This window comes from Carcharhinus amblyrhynchos, chromosome 21 (genome assembly GCF_965287045.1).
Source record: "Carcharhinus amblyrhynchos chromosome 21, sCarAmb.v2.hapA, whole genome shotgun sequence".
Classification (NCBI taxonomy): Eukaryota; Metazoa; Chordata; class Chondrichthyes; order Carcharhiniformes; family Carcharhinidae; genus Carcharhinus; species Carcharhinus amblyrhynchos.
The window spans coordinates 24949204-24961324 of NC_137344.1; the positions used below are offsets into that span (position 1 = coordinate 24949204).

Here is a 12121-nt window from a genome sequence, read left to right on the forward strand (position 1 = left end):
CCTCATCCTTTCTATTTCTTCACATGCCCACCATATCTTTTTATTCTGTCTTCTTGGACACTTATTATTCCCTGTCTTTCTGCTAAGACCCATCCATCATTATTCGTTTTATTTGTTTCCAGTTTATGATTCCTGCTTTTGCTTTACTTCTGTAACCAGCTCTTTTCTGACACTGTATCCCCGTGACACTTTTGTTTTTTTTTCTCTCACAATTCCTTTCTTTTTGTCCAGGAGTTGGATCTTCTATATTCTGATCCTCCCTTCTGTCAATCTGGGAAATGTAAGCAGATGGCATGTGTTGAAGGGGATTTAAGAGTTGCATAAGTCTCAGATTCCGCCTCTACACTCTAGAATCTGGCTCCGGACCCAGGACTTGCTGCCAGCAATGAGTCTGGGGACAAAGGGATGAGATGTGACTTGAAAACATTCGGAGCAAGCACTCCTATCGGAGGAAGAGAAAACTTTTTCACCTTGAAGTATTGGTACCGAGGTAAGGAGTGCCCTGTAAAACGCTGGTAGCATTACTTTATAGAGGCTTTATATAATTATGCAGTAAACATTCCAGGAACATTTCTTTTGTATTACGTTACTTAATCCAAGCGAGTTTTCACCCTGGTCAGTTGTTATTTCCAAAAGACAGGCTAACAGTTGAGATCGACAGAATTGTAGTCATGCATGTCAAATTACCATATATATAAAGAACTATCCACCAGCTGATAGTTGTATGATAAGGACTTATATAATGTTCTGCTCCATTAGTTGTAGCTCAGTCCATCGGGAAGAAATATTGCGTTTCCTAGTAAATGTTTACAAAGAAAGGAGTTGAGGATATGTCTGTGATTACACTGGCATTGGATCAAATGACTGCTTACGGAAAAACAAGCAGATCCATTTTTCAAAAGTGTCTTAATTTTATAATCTAATTAGTTATTTAAAAGGTTTCATTTCTTTACGAACAAACACTAAACATTCCAGGCATACTGAAATGCCAGTGGTCACTTCGTGCCCCTAGCTGTTTGTAATAATCACACATCTATTTTCAAAGATGCTATGCAAGAAATTGATACATGGCCAAAATCCAAAGTGAGCAGCGAGACTGTCAATGTTTCCTTTAAGTTTTGAGGTGGCCTGATTTTGCGGCTTTGCTGTGGAAGCTGACGAAGCCTTTGTTTTTTTTAAAAGTCGGTTAGTCACAAAAAAGGCTGACATTAACACTGCAATGAAGTTACTGTGAAAATCCCCTAGTCGCCACACTCTGACGCCTGTTTGGGTCAATGCACCTAACTGGCACATCTTTCAAACTGTGGGAGGAAACCCTCACACATACACAGGGAGAACATGCAAACTTTGCCCAGACAGTGATCCAAGTTGGGAATCGAACCCTGGCAATGTGGGGTAGCAGTGCTAACCACTGTGCTGCCAGAGGTTTTCTGAAATGGAGATAAGGGTTTGCTTAACTGCTTCCTTGTTTCTGTCATGTGAGAATGTATCTTTCAAATGGCAATAACGACGTGGGCTTCCACCGCAATGTGATTGATGAGCTTTGGAGTGCTCTGCCTTTCAGGGTTCTGTAAGCCTGCGTATCAAGTTTAAGTGCAGTTTTCTGCCATTATACAGTTCTGCAACATTCTATGAAATGAACTCCAGTTTCCCAGAAGGGATACAGTGATATTAATATGAAATACATTGATGGAAAGGAAGTGAATTCTGAACATTCTTTCATAGTGTCAGGAATGTGGTGCTCTTCCACTGCAGGCCCGTTGAAGTAAAAGAGACCATTATCTCAGCAGAATGCTCAGGGAGGGCACAGAATGAGCAAAGTAACGGAACATCAGTCATGAGTGATTTATAAAGCTCTTTCTCAGTTGTGCACCGTTGAAAACCAATACTTCTACAATGAAATTCTGTTAATACATTTGCTTTCTCACTGAATGAAGGTTATCTTTGATGACTGTTTTAATAGTTCCTAGTTTTTATAAGTGTTTGGGGAGGGAGAGGAGCTATGGTGATATTGTGCACAAGTGACACAATGATGTTTCAAGATGATTTATATCATTGCAGTGTCCATTCACCAACAAGCAAAATAAAATTGATCAAATGTGTTTGAATGATCCTTAACTAATGTTCAGGCCTTACTCTTCAACCTCCCTTCATTGAGGGGACTGAACTTGCAGAAACCTTAGTGAAAATTATTAAGTAAAGACATGGACCAGTTACAAGAGCTAATTAGCATGATATTATAATGCCTGATTCCTAAAGTTTCACATGATTCTGTTAGCAGAAAGGTCCCCTATTGAGTCATAGAAGTTTACAGCATGGGAACAGGCCCTTCAGCCCAACTTGTCCATTCTGCCCAGTTTTTACCACTATGCTCGTCTCAATTGCAATGCATTTGGCCCATATCCCTCTATACCCAGCTTACTCATGTAACTGTCTAATGCTTTTAAAAGACCAAATTGTACCCGCCTCTACCACTGTCTTTGGCAGTTTGTTCCAGATCTCACCACCCTCTGAGTGAAAAAATTGTCCCTCTGGACCCTTTTATATATCTCACCTTAAACTTATGTCCTTTAGTTTTAGACTCCCCTACCTTTGGGAAAAGATGTTAGCTATCTACCTTATCTATGCCCTTCATTATTTTATTGACCTCTATAAGATCACCCTTGAGCCTCCTACGCTCCAGGGGAAAAGTCCCAGTATATCCAGCCTCCTTATAATTCAAACCATCAAGTCCCAGTAGAATCTAGTAAATATTTTCTGCACTCTTTCTAGTTTAATAATATCCTTTCTATAATAGAGTGACCAGACAATGCTCAATGGGCAGTTTTCACAAAATCTCAAGAAAATGCACTTGTTCATTTCTCAGATGCCTTACGACTTCTTTATTACTCTGATTAAAACATGCTTTGAAATGCAACAAAACTTTTGTGACCTTTGAAAGATACCCCAATGGCAAATTCTTCTAATGTCTTGCAAACGAATTAGGTTAGTTAGAAAATTGATACCTTCTTATAGATAAAAAGCAAGATGTGTATCATTGAAACCATCACTTTTCTATCTGTAGCTGCCTCTATATCATACCCTTAACATCAGAATCATTCTGAGATTATCTGTCGGCTACTGCTGATAGTAAAATGATAAAGTCACTGTCGCAGATCAGTATCAATAGCTGCGAGCAGTCTTGCATCATTTTGGCATTGGATTAATAGTAATATAAAAGGTCTCTTTCACCGCACCAGGTTTGACTGTTATTAAACAGCAATGCCAAGGGAATTTGCCTGTGCAACAGGCATGTAAACAGCATTCTTCAAGTTTAACGTGGTGACAGGTCAAACCTACAGCTTATCCCAGATTGAAAATGAATTTGGAAACGTTTAGAGCTTATTTATTAGGCACAAGCAGGGTTACATTAACACTGCAATGAAGTTTTTGTGAAAATCGACTAGTTGCCACACACCAGCACTTGTTTGGGTACACTGAGGGAGAATTTATCATGGCCAGTGCACACAACCAGCATGTCATTCAGACTGTGGGAGAAAACTGGAGCAGCCAGAGGAAACCCACACGGACATGGGGAGAAGGTGCAAACTCCACACATACAGTGACCCAAGCCAGGAATCAAACCCGGGTCTGCTGTGCCACCATGCCATCCCCTTTAAATACTAAATTTTCACACTGCTTTTACTGGCTGCAGGTGAGATATTTATCCACTGACTCTGGTGGGTTGAAGGTTGGGGGGGGGGGGGCGGTGGGGTAGATTTTAAAGTTTGGGTAATCCACCCACTCCCAGAGCCAAGAGTCCCCCTGAGGTCTGGACATCACTTCAGCAGTGATTCAAGCAAAAAAAAATCCTGGTTCCATTCACACTCCAGCTCTGCCAGATTTCATAAATATTACTTTCAAACATAACTTTTCAGGATCTCTCCAGCTGTTTTGCGAAGGGCATGGGGCCAGCATCCCTGTCAAGTGGTCAGAGAATGCATCGATTTGATAGTAAATTTACCAACATCATTTTGAGGATGCTACCAGTCTTGCTGCATTAAAATTGGCCTCATCAGCTTTTAAAGTGCTTCTCATTGGGAGCCAATCAGTTCTAGGTTATTTTACCTACTCTTGGGTGAATGGACAACAATCAAAGTGGAAGCACAGCTGACTTTTTTTTTCCTCCATTCACAAGCATTGTGAATAATTATTAGCAACCTGATATCTGCCCTAAGTTGGTTCCACTAAAAGAGCATTTTCTGCCCTTGTTTCAGTTGGGCGGGATTGGTGACAAGAGTGGAAAATCTGGTGAGATGTACAAATTGCGTTTCACGCCAATGTAAAAGAATGAGGCAATGGTTCAAAGATGTGTGGGTTAGGTGGATTGGCCATGTTAAATTGCCCCTTAGTGTCAGGGGGACTAGCACATTATATTGCTCCCAAATGCTACATCAGTACGCCTATACACCCCAGGTACACATCAACTGCTACCAAAAGTCAAAAAGGAACTCAACAGATATTACCTGCCATTGAGCCCACCTGTTTGGGGCTTGAAACAGTCCCCAAATGAATGGCCAGCTCAGGTTTTGCATTGACCTCACACATTTAAAGAAAACGGTCCATAGGCAAATTCATCCGATGGCGGCAATGGATCACAGCTTGGAAAACTCACTAATAACGTCCTCTTCACTAAACTTGAAACTAATAGCAGGTTCGGGCAAAAACCCCCTTGCCCAGGAATCCAGGCTGTTAACACCATTGATCACACAGTTTGGATGCTTCTGCTTTCTTTTGGGGGTATCATCAACTCCAGAGATATTCCAGCAAAACGCATCAAATATCCTAGAAGGTCAACAAGCAGTAATTTGTCACATGGATGACATTCTTATCCATGGAATAACAAGACAGGAGCATGACAACAAGGTTTGGGAGATTCTCAAAGCCCTACAAGAGGCAGGTCTCAATTTAAAGGAGAATTCATCAAAACTGTTATCAAGTTCCTGTGGCACATCATCCAAAGACAGGGGATAATGCTAAACCCTCAAAATGCGAAAGCTCATAACCAAAATGTGTTACTGACATCCAGAGGTTCCTTGGAATGGTCAATCAGGCTGGCAAATTTATCCCAAATCTAGCCACCATTGTTGAACCTTTGAATGATCTTTTATGAAAGGGCCAACACTGGTTTTGGGGCATTGAGCAAATCAATGCATTTTGATGCTTAAAAGAAAAGCTTACCTCTTCCAATGTACTGGCATATTATGATCCAATATTGCCAAGTGTGGTGACTGCTGATGCATCCCAGTGTTTGGATATTCCTGGAAGACAAAACTTCTAAATCTGTCTGGCACATTGCTCACAGGATATCATTCTTGCTGAGATTATATTCACCCTCCCTTATCTCGCATTGTCTCCATAGGGGATGACAATCAGTTTCTGGATGGCATTTGTGCTTTTGATGCATCTTTGCCTGGGACCGGGGTGTAATTCCATCATCTTCCATTAATATTACCCATCAGCAATTCAACCTGAATTTATATTCTCAGCCATCTTTGGCTTCTATGCCCATTTTTAAAATCTGTAAGTCTTATTTAAAATCCAATATTTCCATGCGTAATTCCATTTATTTCCTTAATTGTGACAAAACTACCTTTAACCTTTATAGTTAACCATGGATGGTGTATCCATCCCTTGGACTTTTCTCTTACTCACTGAAATGTATTTATCCTGTGTATCCTGAAATATCCCATTAAATGTTTGCCATTGCATCTCCATTGACCTATCCTTGAACCAATTTTGCCAATTCCAGCCCTCATAATTGCCCTTGTTTAAGTTTAAAAACGGGCGGGATTTTTCAGCTGCGCTCGCCCCAAAACCAGAAAATCCAACCTGAGGTCAATGGACTTTTGCATGGTCCATCCTGCCTGCTACGCTTCCCGTGGCAGGCAGCATGGAAAAGCTCCACCCATAATCTCAGACTCACCCACTTCTCTCTCAAACTGAATGGAAAATTCAGTCATATTACTGGCAGAATCTGAGATTGACCTCCTCGAATTTCTCAGTAAAGGATACCTCATTACTATTCTTGTTACTTGTTAATTATTTTTCCTGGAGATTGGAAGCTGGCAGACTTCACGCTGTGTTGGCTGATGTGGTAATAAGGGTGTTGTCGAACATATTCTCCACACATGGCTTTCCGGAAAAAAAAATGCCTTTGAGAATGGGCCACAATTCATTAATGAGCAGTTGAAAAAATGTACAGATGTTGTGGGATCATCCATGTTGCCAGTTCTCCCGTCCACACACAAGCAAATGGAATGGCTGAGAGAGCTGTGAAAACCAGTAGGAAGTTAATGACCAAGAACTTTGATTGGAATTGAACCCTGCTGCCTTACAGAGTGACACATTTAACTTGTGGAATCTGCAACCAGTTAACCATAAAAAGGGTGAGGAACATCAAGACCAGCCTATGCAAGAAGCAGAAGAATTAGTAGAATTCCAGACATAGAATCAAGGCTTGAATTCCTTTAACACCAGTCCAGAAGATCTGGATTTGGGATCACAACTCTGAAAGCATAGTTCCTTCAATGAATGAAACATCTCTGTTCCTACATGGTCTAAACACCAACTTGCACTTTCTGATGAAACAGGAGAAGTTGATCCCATTGGTGCCTGCAAGAACATGTGCTCGATTACCACTCAATTTAGGATGAAACTCTGACGAAAACATCAGTCAACTTGCAAAATGCTGACCCATCCACTGAACTATTTAAGTGGTCACAAAGGTAAGACTGGGGAGAATTGTGAAGACGCCATGGAGACACATCCTCTGAACTGTGGACCTTGGGCAGGGAGGGGGGCGGAAAGTGGTGGTAAGAAAGTGCAATGTAAAAAGTTTAAGAAATAATTTAGCATTGTTATTATAGAAGTTGACAATATACTTGAGAGAAGGGGTGTAGTATGCTGAGTAAATGGAATAGTTATGGCAATTAGTCATGTATATCATGCTGTAACAGTGACATCAGCAATCATGTGCTAGGGCCTCTGAAGAGGAGATGGAAAAGTGTGTACTCATTGGAGATGTGCCTACCTAGCAGCTCATAATGTGTAGAGTGTTAAATAAAGCAGTTTGAAGTAATCCTCTGGTGTCAGACCACAGTTACTCAACTCCAAACTCCTTCCCAATGAAACAGCCATTCCTTTCCAGTCATTCACTGCTCACTGCGCCGTCTTCTCTATACTGGGGAGATCAAATACAGATTCTGTCACTACTTGTGGAATACCACTTTTCATGCTGCAATTTTAGTCTTAAGCTTCTGGTCACCTGACATTTTAATGCTTTGCTCCACTTCTGCTGTGATTTCCCTCTCCTCAAATTCTTACCCTGTACCAATGAAGCTCCAGGGATGTTTGGTTTGGTACTTTTTGGCCTTCTGGGTTCAACACTGAGTCTGATCATTTCAGATCATCATTTCTGCTTCCATTTTTTTGGACAGTAGCTACTGGTAATAATTCTGCTGTTCCAATTTACATGCCCTCTAAGCTCAACCTTTAATTCTTTTCCCATCATTATCTCTTCAGGCCTTGCACTGTTAACTCTTTCTCATTTAATCACTCCTGTCTTCCTCTTGTACATTTCTGTCTCATCCCTTTCTTTGCCTCTGTTGTGGATTAAACCTGTTTCATCTGTAATTTTTTTAGGTCATTAACCTGAAATGTTAACTCTGCTTCTTTCTCCACTGATGCTGCCAGATCTATTTTAGATATCTGAATGTTACAATCCTGTGGTGTTCCAGCAGGAACCTGAGGAGGATTTTGAGGGTCAGAAAAGATTGGGAATGGTTTTCAGCATTTTTCCTTTTTGCCACTACACAGGTGATTACACTAGTAATGGGAGGCCTGCTTTCCAGGAGAGACCCATGATGCCATGCTGCCTCACAGTGCCAGGGACCCAGGTTCAATTCTGGCCTTGGGTCACTATCTGTGTGGACTTTGCACTTTCTCCCCATGTCTGTGTGGGTTTCTCCCAGGTGCACCAACTTCTTCCCACAGTCCAAAGATGTGGGTAGGTGAATTGGCCATGCTAAATTGCCCCATAGTGTCAGGAGGATTAGTAGGGTAAATGTGTGCGGTTCTGGGGTTAGGGCATGGTATGAGTAGTTGTTGGTGTAGTTTTGATGGGCCGAATGGCCTTCTTCTGCACTTTAGGGATTATATGATTCTGTTCTACTCTAAGGGGATGTACCCACATCCTAGGACATTCAGAGGCCTATGAGAAGATGGGGGAAATGAAATGGGGCAATTGATTGGAGCAAAGATTGTTGGTAAGCTTATAATTTTTGTTTTATCACCTATGTGGCAAATAAAAAGATCAAAACATTTAACTTTGAAAGGGTTAACTTAGGAAATGGAAAAAAATGGTTCAAGAGAACTTCATTTCAAATTGTAAAAATTACAATTCATATTTCGGAGAGATTTTCTGGCACTGGTTCCAAGTGGTGACTTGACTGCATTGTAACCCACCATCACTGTGGCAACTATACTTTCCAAAAGCACCCCAAAGGATATTTGCATCTGTTCAATGCAAAATAATCCAAAACAATTAATCTCTGAAAAGTACTGTCATTTTTTTCAAGTTGAAGACCGTCATGTTAAAAATGTTGATGGCTGCCTGACATTATAACACAAATGGAATGCATTCCATTCTCTCACAGACTGCTAATCACAACACCAGGGACAGAACTTGCGAGCTCTTGTCAAAACTGGTGAAACTTGGTAATGCTTTATGTCACTGAAGCCATTTTAACTTAGAGGGGTTGTGTGGAGTGTAATATTGGCCAGAATTCTCCGGTCTTGCATGCCCCACTATAGCTGCCAATGAGAATGGAGAATTTGGCACTCAGCCAAATCTCCACTCACTGCAGCTGGATCAGAGAATCCCAGCGCGGGCAAAGTCGGAGAAATCCAGTCATCATCTCAATAATCAGCAAAATCCCTCTCCCGAGTTTAATTCACCGGGAGAGGGGAATTGTCGAGTCAACAGGATGTGTTTTGCCCTGCTGTCTCACAGTGCCAGGGACACAGGTTCGATTCTCAGCTTGGGCCACTGTCTGTGTGGAGTTTGCATGTTCTCCTAGTGTCTGTGTGGGTTTCCTCCGGGTGCTCCGGTTTCCTCCCACAGTCCAAAGATGTGCAGGTTAGGTTGATTGGTTATGTTAAGTTGCCCCTTAGTGTCAGGAGGACTAGCTAGGGTAAATATGTGCGGCCATGGGGATAGGGATAGTGGGATTGTTGTCGGTGCAGATTCAGTGGGCTGAATGGCCTCCTTCTGCACTGTAGGGATTCTATGATTCTATCACCACCTCCCAAAGTCAAAACTGACCCCAACTGAGTTCTTCCAATAATCCCTATTCGAACCAACAAGCTACCTGTATAAGAATAGAAATGTCTTGAATATGAAAATTGACCAGATTCATGAGATATTCTTGATTTAACAGAAACTTTAGCTTGTTAAAATAGAAACATAGAAAATAAAAGCAGAAGTAGGCCATTCGGCCCTTGAAGGCTGCTTCTCCATTCATTTTGATTGCAGCTGATCATCAAGTTCAATGCCCTGATCCTGCCTTCCTCCTGCATGCCTTGGTCCCCTTAGCTCCAGGAGCGATGTCCATTAATGAATGTTATTACTGTAACCAAATAACATTAGCGCACCAGCAGAGTACATTTACAAAGAGGCTTCAAAGATGAATGAACTCTATAAGTCCGGTATGGCCCAAAGATCCATTTAGTTGCACAAACAAAAACAGAGTTCTACATGAAAAGCCCCAAAGCAGTTTTACAAAATTGAATGGATTTGTGGTCGTTTTAGTTGGAAGCTGAATAAAAGTAGAGTTAAAATGAAACTCTGAGGATCTTCCTATTTTGCTTTTGCTTCCTACACAATGTACTGTACATTGAGTAAATGCATCTCAGGTGAGAATGAGCGGATCAGCAAAATGTCAAAACCTCATCAAAATAAAGAGAAATGTTAAACCAGTGATCAAACTGATGAATCATCTGTGCCTCAGAATCCCTCTAATTTGCAGTTTTTCCAAAGAGTATGAAGAATTGGTCTCACTCTCTCATTCTTCGTGCCATTTTGCAAGAGGCAGTCATTCTTCTCTTTTAATGGATGCCTCAATATTGAAAAATGATCCAATATATGTGAAAAACAGAATGCATTTTATTCTAAAGGCCATTTGCCCTGTCAGTTTTCTCCTCATCTATCTCAAGGGGATGTTACAGAGGCTTGAGGCACTTGCTGATAACTCAGCAAAGGGAGCTTTTAAGTGTGACCCTGGGCAGCAAATGTTAACAGGCTATTTGACTTTGGACGCTTCACAGTTACTCATCTCCACATGCATGCTCTATCTCACAGTGGTTATTGGGGAAGAAGTGAGAACTTGAAATAGTTTTCCCTTCCCAACCAATTGTGGTGATGTTCCCAGTATTCCAGCTAATATTGTGGCCGCCTCTTCTGGGGACTGACAATCACCATCGGATTGTTGCTTTGCTTTTATTTATCTCCGCTAGGCCAGAACTCCACATTTCTGGCCAAAACCTCTGATCCCAGCTTCTGTAGAAATGCGACAAGTAGAAAAGGAACTACTTTTTCATAGGATTGGATTGGTGGGGGAAGAGAAGACAAGCTCCTTTTTTTATGGCACAAGCTGCTTTATTCTGGTTTACATGTCCCAAAGCTTGTTTAAAAAGCTATGCAGAGAAGGTGAGTGAGTCAAGGGGCAGGTGGGTAAGTTGATAGGTTGGGTGAGAAAGTTGGGCAGGTATGACAGATGGATAAGAGGGTAGGGTGGATAGGGAGGTAGGGAATGAGGGATGACGGAAGGGAAGGAGGTATGGTTGGTAAGGGGGTAGAGTGGGGAAGATGGTCGACTGGATAGGGTGGTGAGGTAAGTAGGGTTAAGGGGGTTAGGTGTGTAAGGACGTAGTGTGAATGAGGGGGTAGGGTGGCAATTGAGTAGGGTGGCATGGTGGCAAGTACATAAGGTGGAAGGGTGGCTGGTGGGCAGGATAGCAACTGAGTAGGACGGTAGGTGGGTGAGGTGGCAAGTGGGTGAAGTGGTAGCATGGCAAGTGAGTAGGGTGGTGTATGAGTAGGTTGGCAGGTGGGTAAGATGGCAGATGGGTGAATGGGTATGTGGGTCAGGGGACAGTTGACTCTGGCTGGAGGTGATTTGGAGGGTTTGGGGATGGGGGATGGTGATGGGGGCTAGTAAGGTTGAGTCGGGGTCTAGTCAGGTCGAGTCAAGGGGGCGTCAGGCAGGGGTTGAGGGGTTGGTTGGGTGGTCGGGGCTAGTCATTTCAGGTCACTCGTGAGTCTGGGGGAGTCAGAACATAAGAGATTAGGGGTGGGGCTGGGAGGTCAGTTGTGCAGTTGCCAAGGAGTTAGACTAGGTTCTTTCTGTCCTATCTTTCCCTGTAAGAAGTCTTACAACACCAGGTTAAAGTCCAACAAGTTTATTTGGAATCACAAACTTTCAGAGCGCTTCTCCTTTATCAGGGTCACCTGCTGAAGGAGCAGTGCTCTGAAAGTTCATGATTCCACGTAAACCTGTTGGACTTTAGCCTGGTGTTGTGAGACTTTTTACTGTGCCCACCCCAGTCCAATGCCGGCATCCCCACATCGTTGCCACATTTCCTTGGTAAGGATCCAGGTAAATAAGTTGGAACGATGCAAAATTCCTGATTCTAACTCGGAGTTGGAGACTTTTTTTGGAAGATTCCAGGGAACAGAGGAATTGTCCACTGGAAAGTTAAACTTCCTGGGCAATTCTCATGGAGTCAGTTCGCTGGGAGTTTTGAGGGATTCTGTAGCATTTCTTCTGGGGTAGCTGAGAGTCTCGGACCATGCTGAGACTGGGAGATCTGGGCTCATATAATTCAGCATTGGCCAGGAATGAAGCCAAGAATTTTCTAACCTTGCTCTACCTTGGCTTTAACAGCTGAGCCATTAGGAGAGCTGTTCATTAGCTGAGCATGTGTGAGCGATTAGCTTCAATTGCAAAAGTAAGTGAAATGTTTATATGTACCATAGTCAACCACACTATCCTCCTCCAACACTTCTTTTCCAATGACTAGC

General features: G+C 42.3%; 1 protein-coding gene across 2 annotated transcripts in view; it reads left to right on the plus strand.

The window, feature by feature from the left end:
- Window positions 1-380: 380 nt before the first annotated feature.
- c1qtnf1 (C1q and TNF related 1) overlaps window positions 381-12121 on the plus strand; it is a 30063-nt gene continuing 18322 nt past the window's right edge. The window contains exon 1 of one of the 2 annotated variants that reach the window (XM_080208860.1): window positions 381-490. The gene's annotated coding sequence lies outside the window, so the exon portion shown is untranslated. Of the gene's footprint in view, window positions 491-8257; window positions 8307-12121 lie in introns of those variants that run through there. The other variant, XM_080208861.1, reaches the window with a different exon arrangement.